The sequence below is a fragment of the Ictalurus punctatus genome, unplaced genomic scaffold (assembly GCF_001660625.3).
Source record: "Ictalurus punctatus breed USDA103 unplaced genomic scaffold, Coco_2.0 Super-Scaffold_100074, whole genome shotgun sequence".
NCBI lineage: Eukaryota > Metazoa > Chordata > Actinopteri > Siluriformes > Ictaluridae > Ictalurus > Ictalurus punctatus.
The window spans coordinates 117,697-129,660 of NW_026521093.1; the positions used below are offsets into that span (position 1 = coordinate 117,697).

General features: G+C 39.7%; 1 pseudogene; it reads left to right on the forward strand.

Annotated features, from left to right (window-relative positions):
- Positions 1–6,061: 6,061 nt before the first annotated feature.
- LOC128630942 (piwi-like protein 1) lies at positions 6,062–6,729 on the forward strand (annotated as a pseudogene).
- The last annotated feature ends 5,235 nt before the right edge of the window (positions 6,730–11,964 follow it).

Below are 11,964 nucleotides of genomic sequence, written 5' to 3' on the forward strand. Positions count from 1 at the left end.
AAAAAACAAATGTGTTTTTATAAGGTTTTCATTTCTTTGATTCACCCTCGTATATAAATGCACTTGTTCTTACGTGTTATCGTTCCTATAGTAGCTGATAATCAAGGATGGGGTTGTGTGATGCGTTACCATGACCACCTGTTATTGTTATGCGTGTGTTCATAATACGGGAACGCTTTAAATGACCATTCCCATAACTTAACATTTTAAAAAGTGGTATTATCTAATAACACCAAACCATAAATCTTAAACTTCCACGTAAATAAGCTATAAAAACTATCAACAAAGTCATTAAAAAGTTAGGACATGTTACACTAAATACAGCTGGGTTTCCTAATGTTTATACAATTCATTACTACAAATACATGACAGGAGCTAAACTGAAAACTGAAACTGGAACACACCTCTGAGCCTCATATATGAGTTTTACTATAAATGAATTAATGTTAGATTTTTTTTTCTTAGATCATATCCATTATTCGTTATGAATTCATTTGAATAACATTTCATTATTTGGATTAATTGGAGAGGGGCGTGATGGGTTAGTGGTTAGCATGTTGACCTCGCTTCTCTGGGGTTGGGGTCTGGGGTTCAAATCGAGATTTAGTGCTTCAGTGCTGTGGTTTGTGATAAAAGCCTAGTTTATGGTTTCTCATTGTGGTTGCATTATTATAATGTATTGCACTGGGGAGCTGTTTACCAAACACTTAGTAAACCCTGCTGGACGGGACCCCCCCCAAATCACTTTCTGTGCGAGGGTGGATTGAGTGTTTTCAGTCCCGTCTCGGGCTAAATCATCACATCTCTATTAAAATTCTGTCATCAAGTCTGAACATTAGAACCCAGCTTCCTTTTTTTCAAGAACACACTATATGGCCAAAAGTTTGTGGACACCTGACCGTCACACCCGTACAGTATATGCTTGTTGAACATCTCATTCCAGATGTATTTCCCCTTTGCTGTTACAATAGAGTCCACTCTTCTGGCCAGTAAAGTTCTTCTCCATCAACCTTAACACACTGTGTCTTCATGGAGCTGGGTTTGTGTACAGGGGCGTTGTGATGCTGGAACCGGTTTGGGTCTATTAGTTCCATTGAAGGGAAATTGTAACGCTACAGCGTACAGAGACGTTCTATACAGCTGTGTGATTTCAGCTGTGTGGCAACAGTTCAGGGAAGAAGCACATGTGGGTGTTATGGTCAGGCGTCCATATACTTTTGGTTACATGGTATATCATGTTTATGCTGTAATGAAGATTCAGTGAACTGCAGGCTGGTGACTGATTTCAGCACAAAGGACAGCACCAGCTGAGCCCTGAGTCACTATGAGAGCCTGAGAGAAACAAGTCTCTCTCTTTCTCTATTTCTTTATCTCTTTCTGTCTGTCTGTCTGACTGTCTTTCCATCTCTCTTGATCGGTCTCTGTCTCACTCTCTCAGTGTATGTGGGTCTCACTGTCATCTTTATCTCTGTCTCTCACTTTCTGTCTGTCTGTCTGTCTGTCATTCTCTCTCACTTTCTGTCTGTCTGTTTTTCTCCCTCTCTCTTTCTGTCTGACTGCCTTTCTGTCTCTATTGATCTGTTTCTGTCTTTCTTTCTTTCTCTCTCTTGCTCACTCTCTCTGTGTAAGTATGTCTGACTGTATTTGTCTGTCTCTTTCTCTCTCTTTCTGTCTGTCATTTGTCTTTCTGTCTCTCTCTCACTTGCTGTCTGTCTGTCTGACTCTCTTTCTGTCTCTCTTCATACGCCTCTCTCTCTCTCTGTGTATGTGTCTCACTGTCTTTGTCTCTATCTTTGTCTCTCACTTTCTGTGTCTGTCTGTCTGTCTCTCTCTCTTTCTCTCTGTCACTCTCACCTTTACTCTGTCAGTCTGTCTCTATCTCTGTCTCTCGCTCTCTGTATCTCTATTTATCTCTGTCCATATCTCTGCCCATCTCTGTCTCTGTCTGTCTCTCCTCTTTTTCTGCATCACCCTCTCTTTCATTTTCTGTCAGTGTGTGTGTGTGTGTGTGTGTGTGTGTGTGTGTGTGTATGTGTGCGCTCACTCTGTGTGCCAGATTTCCACTGTAACTCTATCAGCAGCTCCACTGCCGTCTCTCAGATCCAGTTACTGCACCCCATGTCCAGGTCCAGAAACTTCCAGATCCTTGTGTGTTTTTGAGAGAGAGAGAGAGAGAGAGTTACTCAGTCATCTCGGTCATATTGAAACGGAGTGTGTGTGTGTGTGTGTGTGTGTGTGTGTGTGTGTGTGTGTGTGTGTGTGTGTGTGTGTGTGTGTGTGTATGTGTTTGTAAGAGGAAGGTGAAGCTTATTGTTTATTGTCGGGAGGTGAGAGAGGACTATGAGAGAGCTGACTCTCCAATACTGCTCCATATGTCTGTGGGAGAAGGTAAGAGAGAGATAGATAGGTTTATGGAGAGAGAGAGAGAGAGAGAGAGAGAGAGAGAGAGAGAGAGAGAGAGAGAGAATTGTATATGCATTCTGCATCAAAAAGTATTGAGTGTTTTTTTGCGTATTAGTGTTGAGAGAGAGAGAATATAAACACTGCTGAAGGAACAACTGGTTTTTCCATAAGTGATGTTTCACAGCATTAAATGTAATTATAAATGGATAAAGAGTACATTCATTAAAAAAAAAAACTTGCCTGGTGTCACTGATATTTATCCAGATAACAAAATAGTGTTGTTATTTTGTACTAAACTGTTCAGCATGTATATGAACACATATTTGAGTTAAAAATATGATGGATAAATATGTGAAAAAGCGATTTGTGAGAGTGTGTGTGTGTGTGTGTGTGTGTGTGTGTGTGTGTGTGTGTGTGTGTGTGTGTGTGGACACATAAGTAGTTAATGAAAACGGCATCTTGTAAAACCATTTTGTTTAAACATGTCTGTCTCTCCGGGAAAAATGAGAAGCTTTTATTGTTTTTATTCACTTCCTGCTTCTTATATAGTGTGACTGTTTATTTTTCCAGGGCTGGGCCTCGCTTCATACCTGATACCTGATTACCATCCGGTGCTGTTTTTTCAGAAGCTGCGAGGACGTGCTCGCGCACGAGTTCCTCTTTTAGCTAGCACTAAGCTAATGTTTAGTTCATTAACGTTAAAGTCTTTAACATTCATGTCAAATCTGTCAGGGTCTTTATTATATATATATATATAATAACTTCATTAAATATAAATGAAATGAGAAATTAAATAAAGTTTAATTACTCTGGGTTGCATTTAATATCAATTTGACACTAAGCATAGTTCGCTATTTCATTGAAAGCTATTAGCCTTTTTTCTTAATGTGGATCACTTTTGTGTTAGTCTACTTTTAATTAGGACTCTTTATTGTTTTTAAGATATCTAAAAATAAATAATTTGTTTGTTTATTTATCAATTAAGCAACAGTATCATTGCTATTATTTTAATTCAGTTAACAGTGACCATGAGCATAGAGCTTACATTTAACTGTTTATGACAGACTTCCTGATTAAAGCTTAAATAAAAAAAGACTGGTATCTAGGTCAGTTTCAGCTGTAAAAATCCTGATCGGAGCATCCCTAATGAACACCATTAAACTAAAGCGCTTTGACGGGTAAATGAACTCACCCAATCACATGCTATATGAGATTATTCAGACATATACACAATACACACAGAGCGGTTCGAGAACTGACTCCAGCCCAGAACCATGACAGTGGAAATGTCTAATAGTGCAGCTTTAAATATATTTAAGAGGAGCAGACTTCAAACACTAAACATTGAGGTTTATTGTATTTGTTTACAAGGTGGAACAGGTTAACGGTTGTTTTGTGCATACAGTCTGTAAAATGAACTGAAAATATTATGTTTAGTTTATCAGAAGGTAAATTAATGTGTCATGGCTCATACTATGTTCCTAAATTCTGTCATAATTGACCAGCTCAAGTTTTCTCATGCCTACTTGTGTGTTGTATTGTGGCATGAGAAAGCTTAATAAATGTGAAAGTGCAATAAAAAATGTTATCACTAAAATCAATGAATAATCGTGATAATCGAGATCTCAGTATTAATCAAAATAATCGGGATTATCATTTTGGCCATAATCGTGCATCCCTAGATGGCATTGATCCAGGACCTGATAGCAGCAAAAAAAACGGTGGATCAGCTATCAGAGATAACAGAAATCAAATCATATAACTGATGCATGTAAAAGAGACGTGACTGTTCTTTCGCTAGGATTGAATTCATTATATTCATACTTTATGTATGGGTTTCTGTATGAAAGTGTAATGGTAAACCAAGTGCTTCAGTTAAAATAATGAGCATTGTAGATCTTAAAGAAAACAATATTGGATGGGTATCGGCTGATACTCAGGCTTTCGATTAAGGAAAATAAAAGCTAGTATCATGACACTTTAGTAAATAAGTCAAATGAAACTGTGGTTAGTTTATTTTTTTTAATTGAAAGTTTAATGATATTGCTGTTTGATTTTCTTTGTTAAAGTCGTTTCACCTTTTGTGATGTGACACACGCAGTGCAGTGCAACTGCTTCCATGTGATTTTTGTCACAGTACATCCTTTTACGGGTCTAAGCATACGGCATAAGAGAATTTCAGATTAACAGCCTCAGTCTACAGATTACCATTACTTCTTGTTCTGAAGCACTCACTTTAAATCATGTGTGTAAGGTGGTTGTGATCCTGTCAACCAACCGTAAGGATAAATACGATTGCGTGAAGAAGTACCTGTGTGTGGACTGTCCCACTCCAAGCCAGTGTGTGGTGGCTCGCACCCTCAGCAGACCTCAGACCCTCATGACCATAGCCACAAAGATCTCCTTGCAGATGAACTGCAAGATGGAAGGAGAGCCGTGGAGCGCCGAGATCCCGGTACGGTTCTGTTCTTCAAGCACTGGGAGTTTTTCAAGTAACTGAAATATATCCGGCATTGGGATTTCAACTACAACCAAAATCATCCTTTAAAAGCATATCTGACCTTGTAACTGATCAACAGTGGCACCTCCTAACCCTGATGTTATTCTATTAAAACATTGTTTTAGTGACTTCTCCTGCTCTTTCAGTTGAAGCACCTGATGATGTTGGTATCGACTGATAACACGACAGTGCCGCAGAAAAGAGATCCATCGGTGCACTGGTGGCCAGCCTCAACCCGGGCATGTCCAGGTACTTAAAGCATGACTTGTGTGGACTCTGTAAACAGCTTTAAGAAGGGTTGTGTTTAATGAACTAGATTTTAGATTTGAACTTTTCCACCAGTCTTCAGAAGAGAGGGCATTACCCTTTCTGGTTTATCGTAACTTTAAGAGAGAGAAAAAGTACAGTATCGTTCTTTTAATGAATAAAATGTTAAATTGTCAAATTGCTGAGGTATAAGGAATAAAAAGCATCAGGAAGACCTGTTTAGCTTCGTGGTGCGTCACATTACACCATCCTGTCGTTGATTGATAATCTTTCTGCATATAGCAGCATGCTCATGGTTTCTTTATTTGTTGATATTATTTAATCCCTCGTATATCTGCATATTGTTACCACTACAAACGATCAGTAAAGATTATGAATCCAACAAGAGTTTTTCAGCTCGGTGGTGGGAAATTTCAGAGACTTTTAACACTACTTCCTGCATCTCAGGATTCTTTACTCAGGCCTGAGCTGGTTCTCTTAATCTCACACACTGTTCTCTGTATTTCCATTTCCTTCCAGTTGAAGGACAGAATCATAATTTTTTAGTCTCGAATCCTCTGAACGTTGTTTTCCTCGCTGCTACCCCACCTTCATCTTCCTCATAAAGGGTCTGGGCCATGCTCTGTATGCTATGTGCCACTGCTCTGTAACCATGAGAGCACCGTCCTTCTCTCAGGTGGTTTTCAAAGTGTGCAGGGTATGAAATGCACTCTGGGAGGAACATCATGCTCATAAATGACCTCGTTACACTGCAGTCTCTTTGAATTCCGACTTTACACTCAGGATGAAATACTCACACTGCAGTCTGACGGAACGTAGGAGAAAAAGCGAGCAATTTTAGAATTGTCGCTTCAGTTAAGAAGCGCATTAAGACATCGCTTTTTGTTTTGATTTCTTTTCCTCAGCTGCGCTAAAGGCCTACTTCAAATACAACGAATGTTTGCCGTCACGCATGGTGGTGTACCGAGACGGCGTGGGCGACTACGAAGTGCCTCAGTTCACGCAGTCCATCAAGGCCATGGGTGACGATTACACATGAGACTCGACACATCTTGATAAAAGAGATTTGACGCACGCTTTTTGGGTTTTCTCTCAGCTGTCAGTGTTTGTGTTTACAGGCCCAAACTGACCGTGTTGGTGGTGAAGAAACGCATCTCTTCCAGATTCTTTGCTGTCCTCGACGCCAGACTGAGCAACCCTCATCGACGGTCATCGACGCCGAAGTCATGTGACCCGAGTGGCGTGTTCAGGCATAGTTCATCCATCTTTTTCTCTTTCTCTTGCGGTCTTTCTGATCGCAGCTTCAGGTTGCGTTCGGTGTGTTTTAAGCGCTGACGGCTTGATTTGTCAGGTACGACTTCTTCATCGTGAGTCACAAAGTGCGCTTCAGCAGTGTGGCCCCCACTCACTACAACATGGTGTACAACAGCAGTGGCCTCAAACCAGACCACATGCAGAGACTCACCTACAAACTCTGCCACCTATATTACAACTGGCAGGTAAAAGCCACACACGTGTTCATACAAGCCCGCTTTCTACACAACCCCAGATCATGCTGACTGATGATGTAAGGATTGAGGATGTGGTCATTTTCTTTAATCGCACGTCTATCATTAGAGAATCTGCATCGTGTGATCAAAAACGGAGAACGCGTGTTAATTTGTTACAGAATTTGTCCAAGATTTTATTGGGAATGTTTCATACAGTGTTGACGATCTAAATAGCTTAATTTAGCTTAAAACTGTGTAATTGCAGGGTTAAAGATACGAGCTATACGAGATCAAGCCTGCGATCGGAGCGTCCATATGCTCTATGTTTACAAAACCGCAAGAACGGAAGCGAAATGCTATCAGTCAAACACGTCAGAGTTAATGTATTGTTCTGATGGCTGAAGGAAAATTTTACTTAACGGGTATATCTTAAGGGTGAGAGTAAGAGAGAGAGTGAGTGATGTAGAAAAAAGGAAATAAAGAATTAACAGGTGCTGTGAATTGAATATGTATAGAAAAAAAAGTATATTTAAAGCAGATGAATGAGTGTATCACAAGCCGGGAAAGGTGAGGTTTCCTTCACGTGTTTCCTGGAGGATGCAGTAGAGGTGTGTGTGTGTGTGTGTGTGTGATTTCCTGTATACATATATACACTTATAAAATATACATATATACACACGGTTGTGTGTAGTTTTAGAAACATCTGGGACTTGAATTTTCAGTGTGCACGATAGATGTGCTATATAATGTAATTTAGAAACAGGTGGATTACACTAATATTTTACACTAAATATGAAACCTATTCACTTCGACTGAACATTAAATCAATCTCAGAACTGAGACAGTATTAAACAGTCAGTAACAGAGGCCCCTGTGGGAATCAGAACCTCAGGTTTAATCAGTGTTGTGAAATGTGATATGATCAAATCAATTGTTGTAGGGGAAAAAAACTACTTGAGTCAAGCACTTTCCTTTAACTGGAGCTGAAACTTGTTGTTAAAGCGTTTTTGGCCTTTTGTCAACCCTACAGTGCGCGTTCACTGTTCACGTTTTCCTACAAAATGTCACCTCCTGTAATAACACAAGCACTGCTTTTTTATTTATTGAAATATTTTACATATACGGATTATATACTTTCTGTACGTTTACAAAAGGCTGGTGTAGATTTAAAACGCTCTGAAAGTTTTCACCAAAGGAACAGAAATCATCATTATTCATTTTTTAAACCGGCACATGCAGGATCTCTCCGTCCAGCTGAACTGCCTCCTGCACATATAACGGTTCACAATAAGCGCTATAACTTGCTGTTAAAAACACAAAACAACTGTTCTCTTACACAGAGAAGCCCTGTTTCTAATAATACACTGTGCAATCAGGGAGGAAGAATTAAAACACGTAAAATTGCACCTGATTACAAAACAAAACTACAGCTCACACTAAAATACATAAACACACACTCACAATAATATAGAACATTAAACCTTAAAGAAAAAACTAAGCAAAACTGCCTCATGAACACAGCAACACATACACACAAACACAAGATGGCGGTGTTGAGTATCCTCATACAGCAGAGCAGGATGGGGTTTGTAGCTCTGATATATAATTTCTAACAGACCTTATGATCTGTGTGGCGTTACAAAACTAAATTACCGAGTGCGAATGTTTCCTCTACAACTTCAGACTGAACTGAACTACATTCGCTTTAGTCAGATTTCAGTTTTTCAATTTTTCACACCTGCAATCCACGGATACACAACTATAGCCGTTTTAAAAACGTGCATTCAGTCCGGTTTATCGGTTCTACTGTACTTCTATATTCCAATTTATTTAACTAGGCCTGTAAAAAGAAAAAAAAAAACCAAACACTTGGCAAATGGTACTTCTCAGCTTAATTTGATTGGTGAACAAATACAATGGTCTCAGTTGATCCTAAATGTTTCTTTCCCAACAAAATAGAAGGTTTAACTAAGAAAAAATTTAATTTCTCAGGAAGTTATTCAATGAACTAACAATGAACTATTTTGTCCCTTCAAAGCTATTCAGTGATGAATGTAGCCACCCTTCTTTTCAATAACCACCATGAGCCTTCCATCCGTTGAATGTCAGTTTCTTGATCTGTTCATGATCCATTTTAGCTGAATGGAGCATTGCCCTGCATAAAGATCATGGTCTTCTTGAACGTTGCTGACTTCTTCCTGTACCATTGCTTGAAGAAAGGATCTTCTACAAACTGGCAGTAGGTTTGGGAGTTCATTTTCAGTTTATCTTTAACCAGACGGAAATGGTCCATCTGCTCCATCTATAGTCACTCTTATTTCATCGGTCCATGAAACCTATAAGGAACGGTCTTCAGGTATTTCTTGGCCCAGTCATGATGCTTCAGCTTGTAAGTCTTATGCAGTGGCGGTTGTATTTCAGCCTTCCTTACTGTAGCCATGTCTCTGAGCACTTGCCACCTTGTATTTCTGGACACTCGTGGAAGGTTGCAGTTCTGAAACATGGTGGCGGTGCTGGCTAATGGGTTCTCTCACGTTTTATTCTTCTTAAGTCTTTTGCAGTCAACTAGCGCCTTTTCTTCTCCGCGGTTTTTTGCCCCCTGTCGAGTATTCATAACAAAGTATTTTTGTTGGGAGGTCACACCTCAATAATTTTGCGATCGTCAGTGTGCTGCAGCCCCCTGATAGGCATTTTACAATTTCTGACCTCTTTTTTTTTGGCCCATTTTCCTGAATTGGAGAAGCTAATAATAATTATACTGTTCTATCTGCTTTTCATGCACAAGTATGTCCCCGTACTATTAAGGGGAAAAAGTGCATGTGCAAGGAGATGTACTACAAATATAATCTATAATATAAACTTACACACACATTTTTAACCAGACAACACCACAGGCTGTCAAAATGGCTGACGTGGCCAGTTTTATCCATGTTGGGCAGAAGGATAGACTGTTATCGTAACCATAATGCAAAGTGTGAATGAGCGAGCAAAAAAACAGTGATAAGACCGATTTGAAAACTTTCCAGGCTGATATTCTAACGAGCACGCTTGACCTTTGTTGATGTGAGACTCTCAGCCTGCTATGGTACTATTTGATTATATCTTTTCATGTGACAACACTGAAGAAATGACACTGTGATACAATGTAAAGTAGTGAGTGTACAGCTTGTGTAACAGAGTAAATTTGCTGTCCCCTCAAAATAACTCAACACACAGCCATTAATGTCTAAACCGCTGGCAACAAAAGTGAGTACACCCCTAAGTGAAAATGTCATTTTACAGTTCAACAAACTCTCCTCCAGCCCCCCAATGCTGAGCCGCCCACAGAAGACAACGTGGTGTAACCTGTGATACATCTCCCAGCCTGAAGAGGGAGCACTGCTCAACGCATACATGTTCTCAGTGGGGGGAGGGGAGGGACATCTGCTTTGTGACTAAGTCAAACTTTCTGTGAATATTTAACCGTTTGTCCTCATTCTCACTAATACGACTGTTTACAATATTATTCATATGAAGTTGGAAACTGTGCAGAAGTTTAATGTGTTTCTAATTGAAAGTACAAACTCTGAGACAAACTATTCATGCATTAGTGCTGCTCCAGCTTTTTAGTGTCCATCACACTTTTGTGTGAAAACATCGCTGTGTGCACCATTAATCCAGAGTCTGTGATTAGATTATCCACATCATGTTCATATAAATATTTCTATAGGAAACGCTTTAGAGCAGGGAAGCCTTACTGTGGTCCTGTAAGATTACAGTGCAGTACAGTTTGGGAATTTTCCTGAATCACACCCGATTTAAGTCTTCGGGTCATTAGGTAGGAGTGTTAGATGAGAAATCATCACACTGTGCATGATTACAGGAATTCAGGACCAGAGCCAGGCTCCCCTGATTTATAAATTAATTGTTGATGACCTTAAAGTAATTCCCAGTGAAGATTTATCATCTTTTTACAAGCATCCTTTTCACATTTAAGAAAAATAGAAATCACAGTGATTTGTACATTTGTGCTCTGCATTTCTTTCAGAGCCGTGGGACTGAATTGTTGTGTATATAGGCAGTTTTTTTGTGCTCTGAAATTGAACAGGACTTTTGAGAAGACAGCTGCTCATGGTTTAATTCACTTTTAAAAAGGGACTGACAATATGAAGTGAGCGTATGTGTATTAAAAGGTGGTTGTGTTGAAGAAACCTTGTTGACCAATCTTTGCTAACTTGCTCTGTCTATGTGTGTGTGTTTACTGGTACAACAGTGGTAGCAGATTTTCAGAGCCGAGCTTACAGTAACGAAGACGCTCAAGTGTACTTGTTTGGAAGATGTGGAAACTCAAGTCTTACATGTTAGCACAAACATGTCTTTTTCCTTTATTCGGAATTTGTGCTTTTGGACATTTTTGAAAGATATTGTGCTTGTGAAATGTGCTTTGCGTGTTATTCATGTTCAACTGGTTGTATCAGTGTATCTTTATATACACTTGTAGCAGTGTAGCTACAGTACAATAGATTTCGTTAGCAGTCATATCAATGGTCATATGAAGTGTTTGGGCTTAGATTTGTGTCTTTTTGAATCATTTACACTCTATGGCACTTTTTTACGGTCTTGCTGTATGGGCTGTGTTCCAATTGATCTGTGTTGATCATTTCCTCCCTTCACTCAAACATTATGTTTGAGAAGGCCTTCTTAGTTGAACGGTTGTTTTCCTCAGCTTTGGATTTAGCTGTAGGGCCCAGAGGTTTTTGGAGTTTGAAGAGGAGGCAATAAAAGATTTAGAACACAGCCCTGTTTTCCTTTCCAAGGTTCCCCGGCTTTTTTCCGTCACCCGTCACCTCCTAGCCGAGCTCAATTCTGCTGCAGCTTTTTAGCCACAAGCTGCTGGTCCTTGACTTCTGAGGCCTTATCCTGTTAAGCGGCCGCACTATGGCAAAAAGGAGAGTTCAGTATGCTGACTGTATGAGCTTCAGTTGAATGTGTATGTGGTCGAACTTTTGGTAGGACATGGTAGGACAGTCCAGTAGATTACGGACGAACACAGGCGAAAACATCCACAACGCTTCTACTAAATATCGTTGAATGTTCGCTCGTATGCAACTCTCCAACAGTGTCACGTCCTATCGTGAGTTTCAGTCGATGTTTATAATCTAACCCAATGGGATTTTTTTACTCTGGTGTAATTTTCTTGACCACTTTAACGCAGCATCTCTGGTGTTACTTTCGTCAAAAATGTAGAACACCAGGGACGAGGCAATGACGACGTGATCTCGTTCCGAAATTAATTGTAGCGAAATTTCAAATTCACAAATGCCT